This window comes from Coturnix japonica, chromosome 14 (genome assembly GCF_001577835.2).
Source record: "Coturnix japonica isolate 7356 chromosome 14, Coturnix japonica 2.1, whole genome shotgun sequence".
Lineage (NCBI taxonomy): Eukaryota > Metazoa > Chordata > Aves > Galliformes > Phasianidae > Coturnix > Coturnix japonica.
The window spans coordinates 1661671-1687091 of record NC_029529.1 but is presented as its reverse complement, the minus strand read 5'-3'; the positions used below and the strand labels follow the sequence as shown (position 1 = coordinate 1687091).

The 25421-nt window shown below is 43.9% G+C and overlaps 1 long non-coding RNA gene across 1 annotated transcript in view; it reads left to right on the top strand.

The window, feature by feature from the left end:
• The window catches only part of LOC107320795, a 53021-nt gene extending 33247 nt beyond the window's left edge, over window positions 1-19774 (top strand). Inside the window, exons 10-12 of the long non-coding RNA XR_001558372.2 lie at window positions 13841-13936; window positions 15406-17858; window positions 18623-19774. This is a non-coding gene — a long non-coding RNA (uncharacterized LOC107320795). The remainder of the gene's footprint in view (window positions 1-13840; window positions 13937-15405; window positions 17859-18622) is intronic.
• Window positions 19775-25421: the final 5647 nt, after the last annotated feature.

Here is a 25421-nt window from a genome sequence, read left to right as displayed (position 1 = left end):
AGTCACTCTCCAGAACCCGCTGTTATTAATTCAGCAATTATAGCTTTATGGTGGCAGGGATTCCTCGGTGTTTGAGCTGGCACTGGGAAGCTGTAATTCTGAATGGAACATGACATGAATTACTGGATTGCTGTAATTCTTCAGCTTTTCATGCATTTTCACAGCATATATTAAAATACAGCAAGCAATTCGCTTTTAATTATGCAAATTCAAAAACAGTCAGACAAGAGATAGATGAGTTTTTAAATGCCTGCTCTGTCTGACCACCTGGGGTTAGCACAGAAGTCCATGGGCTAATCAGGTCACTGGGCCCACCATGCTCCTGCTTGCCTGGCTGTACACAGCATCGCCTCTTTTTAGTATTCAGCAGTATTTCAAGAGCAAAAAGTGCAGGAAAGAAATTGCCAGAGGGAGGGGGAGCTGGGAAAAGGCAGATCCTGTGCACCTGCCTCCCTGACTTCTCTGGGTTTCCAAACAGACGATACATCATTGTTCTGACATCAGCACAAGACCTCGAGGGCTGCAGATATTTACTACTTCCTTATTTGGCAATTATCTTCCCAATATTGAGATGTTACTAATAACCAGAATATGTGAATCAGGATCATAATTTGACAGCTCTATTCCTGGCTTCTTTGCTGCTCCTTAGCAAAGCCCACAGCTGCAACCAGCTTTTAGACATGCATGTCCATGCATGAGTCTGTGTAGTTATTGTAAAGGAGAAATAAGTTACACCGTTCTCAAAGACATTGCTTTTAAATTGTAAGACTCCGAGTGCAAGTAATGATGGCTTATTAAAAGTCTAGTGACTGTATCTAATAGCTGCAGTGTTCAGTGCTGTAATTACAGAGGCAAGAGATTGCTGAGCACGTGTAAAAAAGGAAATAATTGGGGTAGCAGCAATGCAAAAGCTTATCTGGGCCTAGAGCAACTGTTATTCTGCCCTCCTACTGATGTGTTACTTAACGAAGATACCAAGATTGGAAACGAGCTCTCTTTGCTCTTAAGTTTGAGTGTTTTCTGTTTGGGAGCCCTGAGGCTTCACCCCCACTACCTTCACAGCTCAGGACACAGAGGTAAAATTACACAAACACTTATTGCCTTGCCCTGTGAGAATACATCTGCCTCTTCTCCCCAGAAGCCTGGGAGAACTTTCAAGCAAGCAAATTAGCAATGCAAATCTCCAGCAACCTCTCCAAGGAGGGAGCACTGCTGTGCTCTGTTCTTCACATTAATGTTTCTAACCCTGGTGGACACTTTCCATTTTCTCTAATCTCTTCATCCTCTTTTCCCCACCTGGGGAAGCAGTCTTGCTTCTCTAAAGGTGGTTTCTTACAGCTTCGTCACCAGCTATTCTGTCTGCTGGGGTCTTTTGCTGCTTTCCTGTGTGCCTATTGAATAACTGCAATCGAATGAATGCTGTCTTCCTGAAGTAGTAGATGGAGTGGTTTTCCATCATGCTCTTGGCATTGCTATTACAAGCTTCACTTGGATATGGTAACTGCCCCGAAACCCTGGAATTCAGCCTTATCCCCAAGCTTTTTGAACCTCTCTGCTCTGTTCTGGCAAACGTATTGATCACATCTTCCATAGATGCTAGAAGTGAACCTTACCTTCACCCTAAAGCTCCTGCAGAAACCTTACTCATTTGTTAGTCACCTGCTTTCCCGGATCACCACAGGTCTTTTCTAAGAATCATGTGAAATTTTACCACTCACTAAGCAAAGGACAGAACTACCTGCCTTCCTTGTTTACCTGCTTTGCTTTCAGAGTCATGCCTTTCTGGGCAGGGATGCTACCACATCAGGCACTTAATAACGCGTATCACCAAGTTCCCTACTTCTACTCACAGGGCATCGCATGACTTCTCTCAGTCTCATCATGAGACAAGCCTGACAAAACATCCAGACATTCCTCTATGAATTCACCAGCAGAAAAGGCTGAGAACCAGGAACTAAACAACCAGGGTACTCTCCCCATTGCAGTAGGAAAGGTACCTTTGGCTCATTGTGAGCAGTTCCTTGAACTTCCCAGCACACTACAGGAAAAGCAGATGCTGTGTTTATAACCAGAAGGAAAAGAAGAGCATAAAAGTAGGTGCTGGCTGTATGACTGAGTTCTTTTAAAGTATAAACTGAAGCACAAGACTTGCACAGATTCTTCTGTATCCTGCCACTGTGTAGCAATGGTAGTTATAACACTTTAACATTAATTCTGCAATACACATCTGCTGCTGGTTCCACCAATCAAAGACTGCGTAATGATCACCTTGTAATGAGAATCACTTTAGCTCCGTTTATTTCTTTAACGTCCGTGGAATCATAGAGATCACTTATAACCTTGCATGTTAAGTAAAGCAATTAATTGCACTACTGCACCAGGTTTTGACATGAAAGGCAGACTTAATAACGGATTTAAAGAAAAGGCTTAGAATAGGGGTTCAGAATGCAGAATAAGGGTTAGTGACAGCTAATACCAGCTGGCATATAGAGAGCAAGGTTAATAGTTGGCTTAACGATTGTGCTGCTTTTTTATTGATCTGAACAACATACATAATATGGGAGGTGGAACAGCAATGTTGTGGTGGAAACAAGTGGCAGAAGCACCAAGACTGTCCCTTCATTTACAACATGAGCACACCGGCTGCCAGGCTAGAAGCATCCACTTCTGGGCTCGTCTCAGGGGGGCTTCCCATGCAGCTGGTAGAGAGCAAAGAGACCTCAGGGTGCATTTCACATCAGACTGCACAGACATCTGGGGAAACGGCTCTGATGTGGGATTGTACCACCAGACATCAGTGCGGGGTGGGGTATGACCCCATTACTACCAAGATATGGAGGGTACAGAGCTGGGAACGGACTAAGAAATAGGATCTGGGATAGCAGCATGGCTGCCATAACTGGTGGGTGCAGTAGATCACATAACGCTTTTTGCAGAGGTTTGGAGGTGAACTGACACACAGCTCTTATTTTCAAGGAACATGAGAGACCTACTTCGCTTATTCCTGAAAGAAATGTTGTAAGTTTGTTTGAATTTTAGGTGCCTCGATACTTTTCTAATACCTTTATTCTTAATGTTCTTAACATCTGCTTAGAGCAAGCAGAAGTGGAGGTTGCCAGGGAAAGATTAGCAATTGCCTCCCCATAATTCATTTCCCAGGCTGTTCCCAGGGCACAGCGATTATGCACTTCACCTCACTCAGGACAGGCTGTAAAATCTCGGTATTGTCCTTAAGTGCTAAATCAAAGTAAGAAAAAAAAAAACAATAAACAAAAAAACGGTAAGTAAACATTTCTCACCCAACTGCTGCCCTTTGTAAGAAAACCATTGAACTGAAAATGAAAGGCATCCACAGGTGCCTAACCAACATTTTTAATTTTACTTGTAGTGCTCCAAGGCGCTGTTTAAACAGCGATGCTATTACAGATTTACTTAGCTGATTTCTTTCTGAGTGCACCAGAACCCTAATCCTTCCAACAAAGAATGCCAAACAAAGCAGCATTAGGCAAGTTACTGTGAAACGAAGGCATATTTGCACAGCAATAGAAAGATCTAGATGGGTCCATAACGAGCAACCAAATAGTAACACATTTGAGGGCATTGCTTTGTAGGAAACAAGTGACTATTCCAAACCCTAAAGTGCCAAATGTACTGAATCACAAGAGCTCACTAAAATGAGAGCAAACATCTCAATCCTTTGTATCTGAGTGTGTACAAATATCAAAGCGATTTGGGGTTGTTAACCACCACAGCTTGGTGACGATATGGTCACCATTATCGCATAGCACTTCCCTGTTCAGAAACTAACTGTATATTGGTCCGGTTTTACTGAAGCGTAACGTGAGCAGCATTTAACATCGGACAACTTTGAGTAGCTCATCATGAAGGATGACTTAAAAGAAAACAAAAAGAAAAGGAAGCAACACCGCCCTTTATATCTGACAATGTAGACAGTTGAAGACGTGCTCAAAATACTTGGATTTTTGCTTTCACATAGATTTCATAGCACCCACTTTCCTAAAGTGCATAGCAGTTTTAAGTGTACCTCCTTTGTTTCTGCTGCTCTGTCCTGTCTAGCTCCAAAGCTACAGCTAAAGTGCATCCATCCCCTCTTCCCCTGCTCTGGCATCCCAGCAGGACCACAGCCAGAATGCCTCACCATGTCAGCTGAATTCGCCCTCCTGGAAACTGCCTTTTCAGTTTGCTGCATGTTTGGGGGCGCAGATAAATTATCAAATGGTAATGGAAATATAAGAAGCGAAGATATCTTTCTTTCCAGATTAGATAATTATCCATCGAGAAAGAAAATAGCAACAACAAAACAGCTTCAGATTCTTCTGAACATAATTGAGTCTTTTAAGAAATACCCCAACACCTAAGCAGCCATTTATTTACGTGGAGGAGGGGAAAATGCCATAAAGCTTAAGGAGCATTTTGTTCGGGAAATCACATCTTTCCCTATTTTCCAGCTGACACACTGCATTGCAAAGCTGTCACAGCACATTACCTCGGTGATGTAACGTAACGCAACACCACTGATGCAACCCAATCTGATGTGTCTACCGTGATACATCAGGTACAATATTGGGGCAGCATTTTTTGCAAATAACCCCTATAGAAGAGATTCCTTCCTTCTTCGCCAACTAAAAATAAATAAATAAATAAATAAATAAGCCCTCCCAAAGAATTGCATCACCGGGAGATAATTGCTTTCTCACAGGTAATTAGCAAATACAATTAGTTGTGAGAAAGGTTTGCTTTTCAGCAATTCACACACACACACAAAAAAAAAAAGGTGAAAGAAAGATTGTGGCTGACAAAGAACTGCTTCCCTTGGCACCAGCAGAACCCACCTGAGTAGCAGCGGTTACAGGGTCGGACCGTACCACCATTGGACTCCTTTTCTGCTTCCCACCAGCACTCATAGGACAACCAGAAGCAGGCTTCCACAGTCACAAACTGACTGGCAGCTAATTTTGCTGACCTCTGCAGTAGATGTTAACCACAGAATTGAATAAAGATACACCTCTCAGCGCGTGTCATGGGAAGCCCTGCAGATGCTTTGAGGACTACCTGCAATCCTGCAAAAATTGCTGGATTTTCACATACAGAAGGACACGGTCCGTGTCATCATGATCAATGGCCTTAAATATTCCACTGAAGTGGCAATGGTATTTGTCAGCAGAGGAGACTTAAGCTGAAACACATGAGACATTATTGCATTGATGGCAGCCATGCAGAAAGCAGCAGCAGCCACCTCTCCTCCCTGTATTGCTTGATGGAGGGTAAATGAAAGCTATCCTCACAGAACAGCTTGGAGTGGAGGGCACCTCAAAGAGCACCCAGTTCCAACCCCTGCCATGGGCAAGGCTGCCAACCACACCATCCACCACTAAGTCTCCACAAACTCTGCCATTGGCTGCTATGGAGGGCTTCAGAGGAGGAAGCAGCCATCCCCCCACAGCGCTCCCTTTTCCTCCCCCTTTTCCTCCCCCTTTTCCTCCCCCTTTTCTTCCCCCTTTCCCTTTCCCTTTCCCTTTCCCTTTCCCTTTCCCTTTCCCTTTCCCTTTCCCTTTCCCTTTCCCTTTTTCCTTTCTTTCCCTTTCCCTTTCCCTTTCCCTTTCCCTTTCCCTTTCCCTTTCCCTTTCCCTTTCCCTTTCTTTCCCCACCCAGTGCTGCCCTGTGCAGGATGCCAGCAGCAGGACTGGGGCACAGCCAGAGCGCCAGGCCCTTCAACTCACTGCTTAGACTGATTTTTCAAGTGTAAAATGTAATTCAAATCTCCATAAAAAGCTATTTGCTCCCTAGCCTCGCAATTCTTACACCAAGTTTCAACCGTGAAATCCAATTGGAACAAAAAAAAAAAAAAAAAAAAAAAAAGCCTTCTTATGCTCAAGGTCTGAAAATCCTGCAAGAGCCTTTAGCTCTCAGACTGAATTGTATCTTAAATGGCATCTGACCAGTTCTGTCTCTCTCCTCTGAAGGGACGCCGTGGTGCCTGGTCTCTGAAAGCCAGATCCTGAGAGCTGGGCATCCCCCCCCAACCTGAATTCAGGTACTTGTGGGCTGGTTGTGTGTCCCTCCACAAAGCTGTTCTAACAAGAGAATTGAAGCCGAGATTTCTCAGGTTTGAATACATGGCCCAAAATGTAGCTGTTGCAAATTAATCTCTGAAATTTAGAGCTCACACTGCCCAGATCTGAACATCGCAGTATCACAGCCCCCTGTGTACCAAACACACACGTATTTCTAGCCCTTCCAAATGTACTGCTGCTCTCCTTGCTGAGGCAGTTCAGCAGAGAGCACAAATCCTGATGCATCTATTCCATGACATGGACTTTATTTTCTTTCCCCACTGGCCCATCTTCTCTCATGGTACACATTTTTCTCTTTAGAGATGCTTATGTTTAAAATGAGATTAAATTACTGAGGATTTAGCAATGGGTAAAGACATTTTTTAAAGGTTTGTCACTTGATCCCATTTCCAGCCAGTGTTCAAAAAGTTTGATGTATATCTATGTACTCCGAAGCTCCTGAATATAAACCTTCATTACAACACTGTTACATAGGTTGACACTTCAGCTGCTACACACCAGTCAGACACTTTCAGCAGTTCATTTTCTGAATCAGGAACTTTCAGTAGGGTCCAAGGATGGTAACAGCACAGGGTTGCCAATAGCCCAAGTTCTAACCCAGAAACAGATAAAGCTTATAATCATCACAATTTCTAATGCCTTAGTTAACATGAATTATAGGAAACAACGACTTCTATTTGCATACATGTTCTGCTCCAGTGCCATAAATCATAACCACAACCATGACTGGGCTTCCTACAGGCACAGAAATAGTGAAAAATCATTCATCTTTCATTAAACACAAAAGAAGTTTCTGGCTTTTATGATAACACAAAGCTTGAAAATACAACCTATAGGTAATCTGAAGACTCAAAGTGATCCTTGTTATCAGTGTATCCTACAGATTGTCCCCTTTCTTGTCAATAGGATAGGAGATGTTTCTGAAGAGCCCCAAAGCGATGTGTGCCACACAAGTGAATTGCTACATACACCCAACCCAGATCAAGGTGCCACCTGACTGCATTAAGCTTGAAGAAGACAGAAATCAGAAGAGCTTTTTCCAAACCCAGCTTCAATCTGGGTTTTCTCTCCCGACCTCTGAATGTGAAGGCATCCCGCACTTAAAAGGCATTCTGAAACTTCCAGCCATCCCTTACGTCACGCATCTTTTGCTTTTTGCTTTTATGACACCCAGCCCATGGGACCCTGTGCTTCAGGGTGAAATCAGCCACCCCATTGGAAAGCCATCATGCAGTGGCAATTATTTCTCTGCGAGCACTATTCACACAATATCCTCCTTTCTGTTGGGAGAAATGTTGCCTCGGTTGCCTGACTTCTAATTAAGTACACTTCATTATATCTCAGGGCCTGGGAAACCTCATCTATATCTATTTATGTAGCACACCTCTGGCTGCAGGGTAAAAATATCTTTTTTCAAGTCATGGGTTTTGTTCCAGGATGTGGCACTTAGTTATCTGCGGCAACATCAGGTAACAGCACCACCTTCTGCCAACACATTACCATCTCTTTAGAAAACCAACAGATTAATTTTCTCTCTGCCATTTCTTTGGCTCTCTCAAACATTTCTGATGCAGACAACCAAGTTCAGAGCAACACCATAAGGTGCAATGAACACCCTGAGCTGGGCAACGTAATGGGGTGAGGCCGGCACTATGAAACAGCAGAGCTCACTCCTGGGAGGACGGCTGAGAACATCCAAGTCCTTACAGAAAACTCACTCACCTTCTCCGCAGTGTTTTGTATCAGTCCCCAGAGGTGCACAGAAGGCTACATCCTACATCTTTAGATACTTAAGATGCCTGAAAATAATCATCTTTCTAAGTGTTTCCCTCCAGGTTCTCTTTGTCCTTAGCAGACAATCTGGAGCTGCCTTGCCTTCAGCTTCAGACATCCAAATTTTAGGCAATTGGCCTTCAGGGAGATGAACATACAATATACATATTTACTTTTCAAAGCAAAACTGTGTTTTTATCTCAACAAATGCCCTGTTTTCCCAACAAATTCTTCCCTCCATGTGGGACCAAGGTTGCACATGGAGCCAAGGAACAGCAATGGTGTCAGTGGACACAGAGGTGAAGAATAAGGTGCTGATGAGCCAATCAATAAGCTAGTAATTAGCTTTGTTTGGCAGTTTGGAGGTGTTTGGGTTTTGGTATTTTGCTGTGTTTTTTTCTGTTTGTTTTGAAAGAAGTTTGCTTATCTAAGTTTTATAACCACTTAAATGAATCTCAGCTCTGTTCAAATCAATGAAAGCTTTTGTGAGACAGCTGTAATTTTATGTGTGTGTGTTTCAGTAAATTAGAGGGTTTAGCCTTAAGGATTCAGTTTAGTGTAATCTACTAAAAAGATAAGTAGAGCCAGATGCAGTGTCTTACAACTGCTGGACAGTTACAACTGGAGTGACAGCACTGACAGCAACTTCATGGCTTTCCTCACAGGGAGCAGCTTTCCTGACTCAAAAAAAAACAAAACAAAAGCAGTATTTTACGTAAATAGTTGTAAATATTTTGTGTTTACAATGCAAAGAAAGAAGGGTGCAAATAGTGAAAAAAATATACATATAAAAATTAGCCCAAGCAACTGATAATGGCTTTCTCTCATTCTGTTTGTGCACAACTGTGGAAAAAGGCAATCTGTAGTTGAAACTATTTAAGTAAATTAAATTCTAGTTAGCATCTGGGATCCCGTCAATAAGAGTCTATATTTCTGAGGAGCCACAGACTGGTGGCAGTAATAGACACATAAAGAATTTAATAGGTAAATAAATTTGTTGCAGTATTTCTCTCGCTAGCAGAACACAGCCCAACAGAGTAATTAGTAGTGAGATATCTGACTGTAATGAGAAGGATCCTCTAACTATTACAGATTCTCAAGAAAGAACGTTCACATCACCACTAACGTCTATTTGCTCTGAAGCACATTCACTCAGCATCACCAAAAGTTGTCACCTGGTCCCTTGCTCCATGTAAATCTTTAATAAAAGATTTTTATCACCATTATAAAGCAATTTGCAGGGTCACCATCAGCCAGTGATCATTTCCTACGTCTGTCCCAAATCAAAATGAAAAGGATAATAATCAATGCAGTTTGGTTATAAATCCACAAACACTGGGTTGTCCCTCCATTCTTCTTATCTGTCGGTGCTTATAAATCCCCTCACTCTTCTGAATCCACATGAGGGCTGTGCATTGAGTAATTGGCTACAGTAAATCCTAAGTATTAAGTGTTTGTCCCGATCCGGACAGCCTTTGTAGCTTCAGGATTTTACATTCAGGTAACCATCAGTGTGACAGTGCTTTTATTAGCAGCATTTCACAGCTGGTACCACCACAGTGCTGAGCTCAGCAAGGAGAAGGACATGGGGACCCAAGTGTACCCTCTCATCTTTAATGGCTGGGGTGAAGCTGACCCCATAGCTGGAGGTGTGCCAGCATGCTGCAAACTGAAACCAGATCTGACATCATTGTAATCTATGCCTCCTTCGTGCAAATTCATTTTCTTCTGGAATGCAGTTTGCCACTTCTGAATGGTTTGGGGACCAACTGAGTGAAACAGGAACTGTTGGCATTGCAATTGCATTTTGGAAACTGCCATGCAAAGTAAATCTGGTGGAGTACCACAGCTCATTTTCAATGGCTGTACCTTCAACTTTCTCATTTAATCACTAACTTCCAAACTCAAAGTCTGCAAAAACACTAGATTGGTATCTTTCTGACTCTAATTTATCACCATTAACAAAGACATTTCATACAGCAGGAGGAAGGACTGCAAAGTCACTGTAAAGACAATGGCCACAGAGCCCCTTCCTACCCCACAGAGCACCCAGTATTAGAGAGCAGGTGATAGGACAGGGAAATAATGAACCAAATTAAAGCATCAAATGCAGGCGATGGGCCACCCACAATAGCTTAATTTTGTCACTAACTAAGTGGATAGAATTTGGAACACCCTGGAAAGAAGACATTCCCATTGAATGAAAATCCTTTTCTGCTGATATCCAGATGGTGAGAGCTACAGGAGTTCACTTCTTTAGCTGTGAGAGTGCAGAGCTGATGGAACGGTTCTTGTTTCAGACCAATAGCAGAGAGGTTCAAAGCTAACTCAACAGAGACAGAACAGACTCTGAGCTCAACTGCAGCTCTGGATGTAGCACAACATGCATTCTTCTCAAATAGACTGACATCTGGCAAACACCTGAATGGGAAAACTACCAGCAGTTATGTGTTTGCTGAAATGATCATCAAGTCTTCTTTTTTTTTTCTTCTTTTCTTTTTTTTTTTCCCCCTGAATTGGCAATAAGATTCCATTTTCTTTATTGCCCTCTCATTGATTTGTTCCTCAGAAGCAAAAGACAGCATTTCTGAGAAATAAGTAACCAAATAAAATAAAGCTGAGAGGCAATCTGCATGTAAATCAGCATTAGTCATTGACATTTGAGACTCGACAATAAGCCATCCCAGTCCCAGCTGTCCCCACAAAAGCTGATCTCCTTTGTAAGATAGAGTACACTGCGAGCTAGTGGAACCAAGGATGAATATAGATAAGATACAAACTCTCTTTGCTTGAAGTTTTTCCTAAAGCCTCCTTTGTTTCTGAGCACCCAGGAATACTTGTACCACTGGCTGCTATTGGTGTCAGCTTTGTCTTTGGCACTTTCCTTCCCTTCATGTGAAATTGTTTAAGATATATTTGCTGCATATGCAGCTGCAGCTCAGAAGGCTGCTTAAACTGCAGTGCAGTCATTACTTCGTTCTCTGTACTATGTACTACCTGTAGTAAAAGCTGTTAGGTTAAGTATTGCCTTCTTAATTCATTTGTGAATAACTGTTTTTACTCTCAGTATTCTAGATCTGTTCAGAAGACATTCTGTTGAGTAAAAACAAAGAGAGATCTGTGTTTATAACACAAGTATTGCCAGAGGTTATGCATAGGTATGAACAGCACCAGAGCCATTGTATTTGGCCAAGCCAAGCTGCCTTGCTCCAGCTTCAGCCCTTACCCACATTTCTTCTGAAGCCTCAGATGTGATTCTATGTTGCTTTGGCCTATCTCATCTATGCCAGCAGAAGGAATTTCAGTGGCTTGTAAAGATGAGGGCTGTCTGTACAGGGAGGAAATCACGGGCACATTCTATGGCAATAAACCAAAGCCAGCTCAAGGTTTCTACTGTTGCCAAAACCCTATAAACCTTTACTCAGCTACAGTCCCGAAAGACACTGGGAGATGCTGCACAGCATGAGAAAAAAACCTTTCCCAATGTTTCCCTTAATCTATTTATCAACAGAGAACATCATGTATCTAGAGTCCCCAAAAGTAGTTCACTCAAATGTGCCAGCAACTAAACATAGCTAAACGTGCATTAAGTACAGCTTACATTTCTCTTTTTGTGGAGGATATTGCTCCTCTTGCAAAGGTGCACCGGTGAGCCCACTTGGACTATTCCTGAAGTTCTTAGTGGAGGAGCTATCCTAGTTTCACATGGGATCTTTCGGTGCCTTTTTTGTTGGTTAAACTGGAGCTCTTCTGTTGACCTTCTAGTTAAACAGTGGGTGGAAATGCTTGCACAGGAGTCTGACTTCTGTGGGGCATGGATGGCTTCCAGGTCTACGGGTCAATCCTTTCCACTTAGGTTTTTAGTTTTGTTCTTTTCTATTGAGACTGTAGAAAACCATAAAAAGAAAAGCCCTGCTATCCTTCTCCTTCAGTCTAATTATGGAGAAAACACCTCCAAAGTCCCAAAGCCTTAATTATGTGCATAAGTTTCAGCATAATGTAGGCTTGGTGTTGCTAAACAGAGCAATGAGGTTATGGAAGAATGAAAATATTGATTTTCTTTGGCAGAGACGAGGAGGTCTCAGCCTTGGGTTTTTTCAGGAGTGTTATCAGCTTCACCAAGTCTAATTATCTTTGTGCACTGGGGTCATGTCTACATAGAAATTGAGGAAGCGTCTGATCAACAGCCAAGATGACAGCCAAACACTTAGAAACACTGGTTTGTATTAATCTTCCCTGCATTTTCTATGCTTGTTTACACACGGACAAGCACAGATCAAAGCTCCTCAATCTCCTGTAGACGATAAGGTCTGAAAGGCTGGAAAAATCTGACCCTTGCAGAAAGCTCATGAAAGGTCATGTACCCGTTAAGAAAACTGGAGAAGCCTGTGCATCAATCCTCAGCTGGATGGATGTGTGAGCAGCCTACAAGGTGGCTGCTCAATGTGTGTGAGCAGCAACCTACAAGGTGGCTGCTCAGGACACAAGTGAATGTTGCATTCCAAATGTTTTTAACATTATCTGGTGACTGGAAGCTGTTACCTTTACTGTGATGCCTTATCTTGAGCACGCATTCTCATGCTGGACTTTACCATCCTCCACATCAGTAAGTCAGTTACTGCCGCACAAGAAGCATTAACGCACTAACATGCCAAGAAAATGTTGGAACAGAAGGGAGCCTACCCTGAAAAAAAAAGTGCTATTCTTCCTGTATTTTCTGCAGTTGTAGCTATACTGTCATATCACATTAGCTCATCAGCCCCAGTGCACACAAAGAGAAACCCAAGGAAGAAACATGCTTTCTGAAGTGATGAGAGACAGAGACGAGGGTGTCCTTGCAGAGGGTAAGATTGCTCCAGCTACAGAGTAAGCAGCAAACCTGCTCTACGGGGACAGGTGTGCTCTGTGGATGACAGACTCCTCTTCTGCCCACATCTCCAGTGTCTGAAGAAAAGGCAGCGTTTGGCATTGCACCTCACATCTTCTCAGCCAGGATGAGCCTGGGGACAGATCCTTCCCTGCCTTACAGTGTAACCCCAGCCAAGAGCTACATCCACATGAATGCCACGAGGTTGACGTGCTCAAAGTGCCTCATACCTTCTACTGTTTAGGTAAAAAATAACAATAAAAAATACATCATCTATCCACAATCACTGCCCTACCGTATGCTGCTCGTCAGCCAACCTATATTTCTTGTCAACAAGTTTTCACATTTCAGATTGTGTAAGAGCATTTCTGTCGCCCTTTCCACAATGCTGTACTCCTCCTTCCTTTTCAGCTTTACTCATAGCAGTTCATTTTAAAAAAAAACAACAGGTCTTTATCACACAGCATTGTTAATTTCAACACATACGTGTTATGCTGCTATGCTTTTGTGTTACTGGTAACACAAGAGAAAAAAAAAACAGATGAAAAACTATCATCATCTCCTCAGGCTATTTCTCCTGGATTCACTGGCTGCCAGCCCTCTCCCTAGCTGCTGTGTGGCATAAGCCAAACAAGTGATGTTACGCTTTACTAATCACACAGTGCCAGAAAATGCCATGCAGTATCTGCTATGGTGGAAATCGTTTCACCTGTTTCCCAAGGTACAGAATACCCACAGAGGAAAGACTGCTGGAAACGGGGAGCCTGTAACCCTTTACTTCATTTTGCACCACTCAGGGAGATGGGCATCACCAGCTGTAGATCAGTAACACTGTCATAGGGAACCCTATGGGAATCTTTTAACAAAGTCTTGCTGGTGTTGGCAACTAATGCAGTGCCATATGCTAGCGCCCGTGGTCCTCCAGTTTGTAGTCCCTATTCCATCCTCTTCTGTACCACCTCCTGTAGAAGAACCAGGTTAACCTGCTGGCTCAGTCTGCAGCTGTGCTCTGCAGGGACGACACTGTGATGATGAGCGGCTGAAATGTGACCAGTGAAATAGCCAGGATCCAGGCCAGAACTAAAATATGGGATGTTTCTTGCAGGTGAGCATCCAGCTTTGAGGCCACCATGAGGACGAGCATCCCTTAGCCCACCTGGCCTGGATCCAGGCTGGGAACACACCACCAGCAGCAACATATGTGAGTGCCAAAACAGTGCTAAAAGAAGAGACTCCCTCACAGCCTAATGCTCTTTACCTTGCTTTGCTTTTCATTTTGCTCCTCTATTTAACACAGAATAAATACAGCAGTACTAACTGCTTCTTGATTCGATGCAAAAGAATGCAAATATCAGGCTCAAAATCAGCTTCACTTCTGCTTGATTTTTTTTTCTTCTTTTTACAAGCCCAGGACAAAGGCCTCTCATTTCAGCACCTCCCTCATTTGTCTTTTGAGCCATCTGGGCGGTGCGTTATGCAGCACCCTGATTTAGCCATCTTTCCTTCTCACTAAACTAAGCAGCAAACACAGGAATGACATCAGCACCCATTTCTGGTGCTAAAAAGACAAACACTAAGAACAAAACATAACTCACACTGAATAATTTCAGAATGCTCCTGGCTCCCCCTTTACCCAGTTACGCACATGAAACCTTTCTGAACTACTGTGGGTCTTTGGACATGGGAAATCAAAAGGATGGAGTCCGGCAGCAGTCAAATGCAAACTTCACTGCCGCCCAGCTATCAGCTGTCTGAATCAAACAGAAGCTTCCCAGCTTGCTTTAGGTTGCTTATATCCACAACTGTGACCTCCCCTAATGCTGCATAACTGTGCCTTTTGAGGCACTATCTGGATGCCTTCGAGTCCAGCCAATGAACCCTGTTGTTTCAGAGAAGAACCTTCATGGGAGAGCACTTAATGCAAGTGTGAGGACAGGGGGAAAACTGGATATTGTTGTAGTTTACTCTTTTGTCCCAAGTGAGCACCTGGTACCAAGCAAACATTTCCCATGTGCCTGGGGAAGCAGTTCCCCTGTGTCTAACTGAGGTAACAGCTAAGGCAGCAGCTCACTCCCTTTGCATCAACGAGCAAAAAATGAGGGGAAAAAAAAGATGTATTGGATGTAAGGTGAGTCAGAGAAAGGACACGCAGAGGGTGAGCAGAATGCAGCCCTGCAGCAGCTGTCCTGTGCCAAGCCCAGAACAAGCAGAACAGCTGCAAGCAAAGCCAAGCGGTGAGCCAGGTTTTGATAAAGCATCTGTCGAAGATTTTCATTTATTTATTTATTTATTTGTTATAATTCACTTCAAAACTTGTCATCTGGATTATGAAGCTGAAAGTGAAGGGAACCTTTCCTTTTCCCTTTTCATTTTCTTGCTGCTTTGCTGGCATACACCTGCACTACCCAGAGATTTCTTGAGACTGCTGCTAACAGAAATAAGTAGTTTGTAGTAGGAATTCATTTGTTTCACTTTGAAACATAAAGATCAGCTTGATGCCTCAGGAAGATGGGAGCCTTTGTCTGCTTCCACTCATCCCTTCATTTCTTGTTTTCTGCTACTGCCTCTGCCTGGTCAGGCAGCTTCACCGTGCTCTGACCATCATTTCTAAATGAGAGGCCAGACAAATTGCATCACAACCTTCAACATTTGCTTCTGCCTCCCCTGCAGGTTCTCCAGCCATGACCTGCACCTTTCCATCCAGCACTGTGATTACCTCACTCCATCCCCTGCCATCTTCCTTCCTGCTTTGCAGCCCTCCCAGGTGAGGCGCTCACCTGCCAGCAGGAAGAGAAGCTGACAGATGGACCAAGGAGCGGCAGACAGACAGACCGTGAGCACAAACCAGGCCCTGCCATGGCGTGGCCGCTTGCTGGGCTCCACCTGGGACATGCTGGCCACACGGCTGTTGGCAATGCCGGAGGTGGGCAGTGGAGCCTGGGAATGGACAAAGGATGCACTGATGGGAGATGGGGACTTGAGAAAGCCCAGCAGGGACAGATGGAAGTGACAGCCTAACTACCTGCCGTCCTCCGGACTTTGGAACGTCATTTAAGAGTGGAAAATGGCCAATGAGAACAAAGGATTTTGGCTTCCCTTTAACTCTGTTTTAAATTCTGGAATTTCTGAATTACTGTGAGTAAATGAGGAGACATCAGCCTGTGTGAATCAACGCCTGTAAGAACGCTGTAAGAAAACAGCCTGGGAAGCTGCCAAGAGCAGGAGGCTGGCTGCCTTCTTTGAAAGGCCAACACACAGAGAAGAGCAATGATTCGAGGTGAGCTCACCCTGCAGAACACTTCACCATGCAGACCCAGTGAGCTCAAAGAGACAGTGCGTCTGAAATACTCAGAACTCCACAAAATTACCTAGACTCAACTTGCCCTTGACTCCCAAGGACTCCTCTTTTATTACTACCGTATAGCTCAACTTGGTACATCAGTGATGGGTATTAGGCCACATACTATTGGATTTCTCCTGAATCCTTCTGTAATACAGCTTGAAAAATGACAGCAGAACATCCTCCAATTAATTCAGTTTGAAAAACTTCCCACGTGTGGGCAGTGAGCTATTCCAGCCTTTTCAGTCCAGTTTACAATGTTCCTTTAAGACACTTTGATTCAGACAATACCCATTACTGCTGCCTGCTGATATATACAGCCAGAGAGTGAAGGAGATTATATTGTACAAGCCTCAACATGAGAACTGTAGGTTAGTTAGAGCAGATCTTGGCAATAGTTCAGATACAGGGGAAAAAATTGCTGCTAATATCCACTGGACATAAATTACCAGTTTAAAACTAGCACCAGTTCATAGATTTAAATGGATTTTTAATGGACTCCAGCCTCACGATTAAAGCAATAAGAGGATATGATTCTTCTATCCCCAGTGGCATCATAAGGGCTTCATTGACATGTGCCTTCATGATTTACGGTTGACTGCCTTAATCAGAGCTCCAAGCACTGTGGGAAAATGCCCGGGCAGCAAGACAGATCATGCAAAAATGCATGCTAATTTGGCTTTTTGAGCTGTATTCACAGAGCTCAGCCTGCTTTTGCTCTGCCTGACCCTGCTCCAGAGCAATCAGCAAGGCTGCCCACAGCCTTTGCTGCCTGCATTGGAGCCGTGGTATTTTTCTGTTGATTACTGTCACGCACTAATTTCAAGACTGAAATGTCAGTGATCTTGTAAGCCGTCTTTGCTTTGCTTTGGTTTATTTTGTGGCTCAGTCCATAAGAAGCCACGGAGGTAGCCTATGCAGCCCTATGAAACACACAAAGAATATGAGCAAAATGTGTATGTGGAAATAGCACTCGCTCCTTTACTACATCTACCAACTTGCCTTAAAATGGCTAAATGGAAATACTGGAAAACCCAGTGCATCGACCACAGAGGCAGCTCCCCAGGAGTTTACCCTTGCTCCTGATGTTATAGCCATTATAGCACAATCATTTTGAAGCACTGTGATTTCCTTCGAAAATCAGAATGATCCCTACAGTGAACCTTTCCCCTCTCTCCCCTTTATTCTTCTCTTTTTCCCTGGAGGCAGTATGTCTTATCTTGGTTTTGTCCCTCGTGGATAAGTTAAACTGTATCTTAGATGTCACATTCTGTCACACTTATCTATGATTTCATGCATGTAGCAAGACAGGATTGTAGCTCACAAGCTTTGTTACTACCCCAATATTTTTAGGTTGTGACTATGGTAAACATTTAAGTAAGTTGCTTCTACATCACCATAAAAGAAAGCTGTCAGATTTATCTTTTTGTATATCCACATGATTACATGCTAGGGAGTCTCAAACTATGATCCTTACCTATTATATATATGTAAGAATATGTATGCATATTTTTAAGTAGTCTGGTCACTGGGATGGTACCAGCCACCCTAGAGTTTGGTCTCAGTATGAACCAAAACGCTTACTGCTTGATGAACTGTTGACTAAAAGTTTTGACATCCAGGCTCCCAATGGACACTAAGCCAGACATGGTGGCTTAATGCAGAGGACAGCTACAAAAGCACAAGCCTTGACAAAGAAACCTGTCTCCCCTCTTTTCCAGGCTTTGATTCTGTCATGAAGGGTATGTTACTGTATGTACTGCTTAGAAGATTTCCATTACACGTCTCACAGAATCACAGAATCACAGAATCACAGAATTACCCGGGTTGGAAGGGACCTCAAGGATCATGTAGTTCCAACCCCCCTGCCTGGCAGGGCCACCAAACATACACCTTTACTAGATCAGGTTGCCCAGGGCCCCGTCCAACCTGGCCTTGAACACCTCCAAGGACGGGGCATCCACAACCTCACTGGGCAGCCTGTTCCAGGACCTAACCACTCTTCTAGTAAAGAACTTTCCCCTAACATCCAACCTAAATCTTCCCTCCTTCAACTTAAAACCATTTCCCCTAGTCCTGCTATTATCAGCCCTTTCGAAGAGTTTACTCCCCTCCTGGGAGTAAGTTCCCTTCAGGTACTGAAAGGCTGCAATGAGGTCACCCCGCAACCTTCTCTTCTCCAAGCTGAACAAACCCAACTCCCTCAGCCTGTCCTCATAGGGGAGGTGCTCCAGCCCCCTGATCATCTTTGTGGCCCTCCTCTGGACCCTTTCCAAAATCTCCATATCTTTTTTGTACTGAGGGCTCCACACCTGGACACAGTACTCCAGATGGGGCCTCACAAGAGCAGAGTAGAGAGGGACGATCACCTCCCTATCCCTGCTGACCACCCCTCTCCTGATGGAGCCCAGGATCCCATTTCCTTTCCGGGCTGCCAGAGCGCACTGCTGGCTCATGTTAAGTTTCTCATCTATCAGGACCCCTAGGTCTTTTTCTGCCAAGCTGCTCTCAAGGACAACTCCTCCCAGCCTGTACAGGTGCCTACAGGTCTCCTTTTTAGCTAAAATGTTACACACAGGCACGTAACAGAGACCTGATGTTACAGTTCCTCCAAGGCTCCTCTAGTCTGCCCAAGCAGCTCAGGGACTTTCTTCTAACCTGTCAGTCTGGTATCTTGACCTCTCCCCAGGGATATACTTTTAAAATTAGGTAGCTTCCCTTTATCTCAAGAACAAGAAGTATCCCATGAACAATGTATTGACTGAAATGCCAATTTCAATGTATGTTTCTCTGTGGCTGTGCAGAATGGCTCTTCCTGCCAACGTCTGCCCTGGGAGAGCACACTGCTCCCTCACTGCCAGCTTTTCTCCTGGTGAGAAAACTGCAAATCAAAGCACTGATAGCTCTCATCAGTAATTAGCAGCAGTGCTATGAAATACCATGAGTTTAGCTGCATGGAGATGTTTTCTTTGGTAGGGAAATACTATGGATGCCATTCCTGCATGTGGATATGTGCACAGCTGGAAGCTGGGACCCTTGGCAGAGCTGGGCAAGCTCCCCTAAACCCAAGCATGACTTTCTGCCATCCCATCCACAGTGTCTCTAAGCTCATGGCATGGATATGCCATCCCAGATTTCCTTCCCGACATGAAAATGGATGAGAAATATGAGAAAAACCACCCACTTTGTTTTAGGTAATGGTAGTATCATTTATGAGCAAGCTAGAAGGCTTGGATTGAAAGGCTGATTGACAAGGAGCTGATCAGCCTCACTTTACCACTACAAGAGAGCACAGGAGTTAATATTTCAGGCATGATCTGAGGTGGCAGTGGGTAGGCGAGGTGCTAGAGATGACACTAATGCAATTCTGACAGGCTGTGACTTCCTGAGTGCATAACTGAAGGGTTTGGTGAAGCCACGACGTGTGATCCACCAGTAATGACATTGCTGTGGAGTGAAACAAGAGGAGTTCGGAGCAAGTTGGCTAAAACTCTTCCCTTTTTTGTAGGCACTTAACCTAATAGACCCCAAAATCCTCCAGTGGGTTCACATCACAGGAGGAGAGGGATGAGGAATGAGGGCTTTGGAACTGAACAACTCCAGTTGTTGGGTCTGTTTTCAAGGAAATATGCTAAAAAATGTAAATGCAGCAGTAAATAACCGCTGCTTGGAATCATTCAGTAAAAGAAATAAAGACAAGTTCTCTTAGATGTTCATCACTGTTCAGACAAGGGATGGCAAGAATGGTCTCACACACACAACCACCTTTCATCCTTTCTCACACATTCAGATTTTCTTTTTCTGGTCCCAGGTTAGTTACAATTGAATCCCACAGAGAACACGTACAGCATCTAAACATTTGTCCCTGTACTTCTTCTATCAGGGTCAGAGAAAGCAGCCTGAAACACTGAGCTGAAATCTCTTCTTTTGACATTAGTAGTGAAAAACTCATTCTAGCACCAAATATGAGCTCAACTCGCCCCTCAAGAAGGCAGAGCCATGTGGCCAAATGGCTTTCTAAGTTCTGCCAAAGGCTGGGAGCCTTGCCACTTTTTGTTAGGTTTCTGAAGGCTCACTCTGTATGATACAAATCACTTCAGAGCAGAACAGACGCATACACTATGAAAATATGACGCCCCACATTCCCTCATTTTGTATATAACAGCAGCCAAGCAGAGGTCATCAGCCTAGCAAAAAACATCAGTCACGAAAGCCTGTTAATTAGTGCAAACTCTCAGCAGTGCCCACTTCCTCAGTTACACCTCCCATACTGCTGCTGGGCTCTTAGACAGGCAGACAGCCCTCTAGATCTGCTCATACACTGCACCCAGTCTCTGCAGTTCAAGCCATTGACCTTAATTTTGCAAGACTGCTGCAAATGTACCAGTTCAGGAGTGCTTTCTCCACTTTTCACACCCCTGTGCAATGTGTCACCAAACCCAGGCAGGTCAGGGGAGGGCATCATCAGCTCTTTTTTGGGAACAGGCAAGTGGGAAAGGAACCCTGGTCCTGAAAGTGGAATAAAGTGCAATATGCTGAAGTACAGGAGTATTTTAAAAGAAGCAACAACATTCATTAGAGCATGCATCAATTTGCTGTCTAAGTACTACAAAATGGGTAGTAAATTGAAGCCACCAGTGTCACAGCATGGTTTCACTTGTCATACACCAGGACCCAAGGCAGGAGCCAGAGGATCACCCTAAGACTGGCTCAGAGAAACACAAAAGAACCATAATTTTAAATAAGTATATTTCAGAGGAGCATAATGGGACTCTTGTTTCAGAAAAGCACTGTGTTTGCCATCCAGGAACTGCTCAGCAGGAGCATCCAAAGTGCCCGCCCTCCATGCACCAAGTACAGCTCTACTGGCTGAGCCAGCCAGTCCAACTTCCAATTCAGTCATAAATGGCACAGTGTTTCATCTCACTTCTGGCTCAAATACGTTCATGGAGATGAAAAGCAAATTAATAGTGAGAAACGTTTTCCCACCATTTCAGTGAAATTGCACACGTGAGGAATCCCATTTTTCTGGCTGTCTGGTGTAAGTTTGGCTCTCCCAGCGGCTGCTGCAGGTCTGATCCCACACAGCTCAATGAATTCACAAGGCAGAAGTCAAACGTGCCAAAAAGAATGGATTCCCAGATTCTGCCACCATTCCCGAGGCACCTGGGGGCAGATCCATTCATCTTTTAGAGCTTTAGCTCAGCACCAATCAAATGGAGCTGCTACTCTTCTACCTATTTTTACTAGATAAGTAAAAATATGCAACGTTTTATAGTATGAAATATACCGGGCTATAATAATGTAATGCTATATGCATATTTTACAATGTAAGTTTGTTTTGTGAGACAAAATGCAGCCTACCGTCCATATATTCAGGTTCTCAGAAACCAGAAAGACACTAATTAGGTATTTAGACCCTAGCATAACAGCAATAACAACAGGCCTAAATTTATTACCAAAATCACAAGCCTGAATAGACTCAAACTATTCCAGCAGAGACTAATAAATAACTATGAGAGCAGCAGGGACAGTAATTAAAATAAGAAAATGTAACATTAATTTCAAAAGCCAATTGAAATGCCAGCTTTCAGAATGCGGTGCACAGAGTGCCCTGTAAGGGTCTGGGGCTTGGCAAAGCAGGTCAGCAAATACATCCACTGCAACTCCAAGGCCAGAGCACCTCATCTGCTGTGGAAATGCAAAGCCATCTGGAGCAGCACACTGAAGTGAACAAAAGTCCTCCAGGCCACTGCCAACTTCCCATACAGTGCCATGAAAACCACGCAACAGAACATAAATCATTTAAAAGCAAAACTATATTAAGAAATGGAAAAGCATCCACTATAATTTGAATAGAGGAGACAAGGCTGCTATAGTTAATGATTTAGTAGGGGTCCTTCTCCCTCAAGTAGGAAAACCAAGGCAGGCAGCGCCCTGCCCTGCTGCACCAAAGCGGGTGAGATCCCAAATAGAATGGGTGAGATTTTCAAAAGCATTTAAATGTGTCAGCAGCCATCACTCTTTGGACTTTCTGCACTAATCAGGATTTGTCTCAGATGGGACAATTAATGGACATTATTATTCTGGAATAAATGTGTGGAGAAATCAAAATCCTTTTATTTCAGATGCATAGCTGTGTTTTGTGAGGGTGCTGAATGAATGAGAGTCTTTTGACACAGAACAGCAAGGCCAGAACACTGCTAGGGCTGCAGGAAGAGAATGTCTTTCCCAATGCAAATCATATAGATGGACTCAGGCACTTTGGGTCATTTCATGCAAACACCCTAAAACCCCATCAGCAGAACTTTAAGACACACCTGTGTTAGCCCTAACCACTATGGTGCCACTGCAGACAGAGCTACTGAAATGGTCAGCAAAAAACTGCTGTGCAATGTGACATATAAATCCCATTTTTGGATGGAAGGGACAGCAGCTGGGAGCCACAGCAGAGATGCTGAACCTTGAGCCCCAGAACCAAGCTGGGGAAAGCAGAGGGTGTTATAGTGGAACCACTGGTGCCAAGATTCATGCTTTAAAACCAGCAACAGTGATACCAGTTCCACTAAGAAGCTCCCAGTTGCAAAGCATCTGAGATAATATTGTGTTGCTAAAGCCTTTTGCTGAACATGGTTAACCAGCTTCTATCCATGGGAAAAGTGAGCTGTAGGGAGGGAGAATGGATTAACCCAATTTTATTGAGAAATCCCAAATGCTAATCTGGTTTCCTACAGCCTTCTGCAGAACAGAGAAGAGAGAGGGAATGTTTTAAGGACACTTTAGACACCAAACTATGTGATAAGTACATAGGGAGGAAGAGAGCCTTATCTTTCCAAGAAGCAGCTTCTTAACAAATTGACTTTTTTTGCTCGTTTTGACCTTTCATCTCACAATCACAGAATCTCTCAGGAGCTGAAGTTACCTGGAAATAGGACGAAACACTCTCAGTTCTCCCACTATGCTGTGGTGCTGTGAGCTTTGCCCCTTTAAAATCCAAGAAAAAGCAAAAACTTTATCTAAATCATCTTTTCCTTTTCAGGCTGATACAGGCGCATCCCTTTATACCCCATCCTGAGCTCACATGGCTCCTGACTGCCCTTACAGGGGGCTGCTGCTATGGGCTGGTTCCAATCTCAGGATGGTGAGGAAAGTCTGAAAATGAGAAATTCACTTCAGAAGAGATTCCAGACTTTTTCCCCCTCCCTTCTGGGACTGCAGGAAATCTGCACTGCAAAAAACACCTCAACTGAGATAGAGTCAGCTCAGCAGAACTGCATGAGACCGCAGAACTTTTTTGCTGATTGCTCTGCAGAAGTGTCACTTCTCCTGGGCCCCAAAGGTAATTAGTCAACAGAAGAGCGATTTTTAAATATACCTTTTCTGCTTGGCTGCTGAACCAGTTGCACTCTCTCTGCTTAAGGCCTCTTTGGGACCCACAGGAGTGCACTGACAGAGCTCTCCCCAGCAGGGCAGGTCACAGCAGCAGTACACAGCCAGTGAGAAACAGCCACCCACTGCACAGCGCTTCCTTGGGAGCACCTGGTCCTCCTGTTAGCCACACTCAGGTCTTTCACTGCTGTAACTGAGCACTTGAACCAATTACAGAGCTGCAGATTTATTAGAGCTGAAGATCACACTCCAACTTTTCCATGCATTGTGATACCGATAATTTCCTCTGAGTTCCTCTTTGCATCCCTTAGAACAGCCAAAGCACAGTTCACACTGAGGATCCCCAGCTCAGGGCTGAGTGTTGGAACAGCTGAAGGAGGTGCTACACAGTCAGAGGAGAAGCAAAGTGAGAGTGTCCATGTTCTGCAGATGTCATCAGAACAGAGCACAGTCTTTTACACTGCTCCCCTGCATCACCTCACCAAGAACATTCACAACACTAAAGACTTCATCTTGCTTGCATTAGCCATAGCTGAGTGCCCCCTTCTTCTGGAATTTAACCATTTATGAGAATTAGTGTCTCTTTCTTTTATCATAATTTCCTCTGAATTAGTTATTTTAAGCCATTCCAAACCTGCGAAGATGCCCGAAATACCCAAGGGAAACACATCTAAATCTCCCCATCACAAACATTACAGCACAGCTACACACTAATTAATAATGCAATATACATTAGTCAATGAACGCGAATCAGGAACAATTTATTTTACGCTGCTGTAAGCACCAGAAACCAATTAAAATGTTATTTGTGAAATATGGGCCACATCAAAGCAGTATTTGTCAAACAGAGGTCATATTTTAGCACTTGAATGCCTAGCCTCAAGGTCACAGGACACAAAGCACATTTTTAATTAGCAATTAATGTTACCAAGCTGCTGTTTCTTGTTTAACAGCTGTGTTTGTGCACGCTGATGCAGCCAGGCCTTGGAGACAAGTCATAAGCTAATACAAAGAGGTAGTCAGGAGCTGGTGGGCGTTCAGAATGGTCTCTCCTGACGGATATCAGACTCATCTGAGGAAAGCAAGTGCTGGTATGGATTGTACATAAGCACTAGTGCTCTTTGGATACATCACACTGAATTCAGTGTAATATTACCCAAGTAAAAACACAAATCCCTAAAGGAAGAGTTTTGAAAGAGCTGGCTGCTCTCTTCTAATCAGTGCATTAACAAAAAGCAGCCACTCAAAAACTTCCCTCATCTGCCCAAAGCATCCCATACGCTGCTCTCAGCACCCAGGAGATCTCTCAGCAGCATATGTCAGGTATCTCTGCCATGCAGTACATAAAGTAAATCATAAATCTTGTAAATGCTAGTTACAACTATGTCCTACTGCAGGGAAACTGTAATGTGTTTGGAAGAACACTGAATCTCCAGTCAGAGAGTTTTTAGGGGTGCAGTCACCTTCCATTTGGCATATGTGAAACACCAGTAGGGGAAATTCTCTTATCCATTTTCATCTGGATTTACTCCCATAAGGCTGAGTGACAGCAACCTGCCTACAGCAGACAGACTGGGTCTCTCTGCCAGTACTCCCCTTGGTTCCTCTGCCATGAAGCACTTCCCTCGTCCCACTGCACTTCAACAAAGGAACCTGCCTTGTCCACCTCCAAAACCAAATCTTAGAATTAACAGTATTTTGCACTTTCACCTGTATTTCTACTCAAAGATGTAGCAAGTGGCTATGTGCCCCAAATAGGTCCTTTTACCCTCTCCATAGACTCTGGTGACTCACACCATGGTGTACAAGAAGATGCTCCAGATGACTGAAGGAAAAGGAGGTGAAGGTATCCAAGGCAGCAGGCAGCAGTTCCCAGCTCTGTTTGAGCCACTGCCACCCTCCTCCCCTGGCTTTCCAGCATTCTAGCCTCAAGGGAAACATGACAGAACTCTTCAAG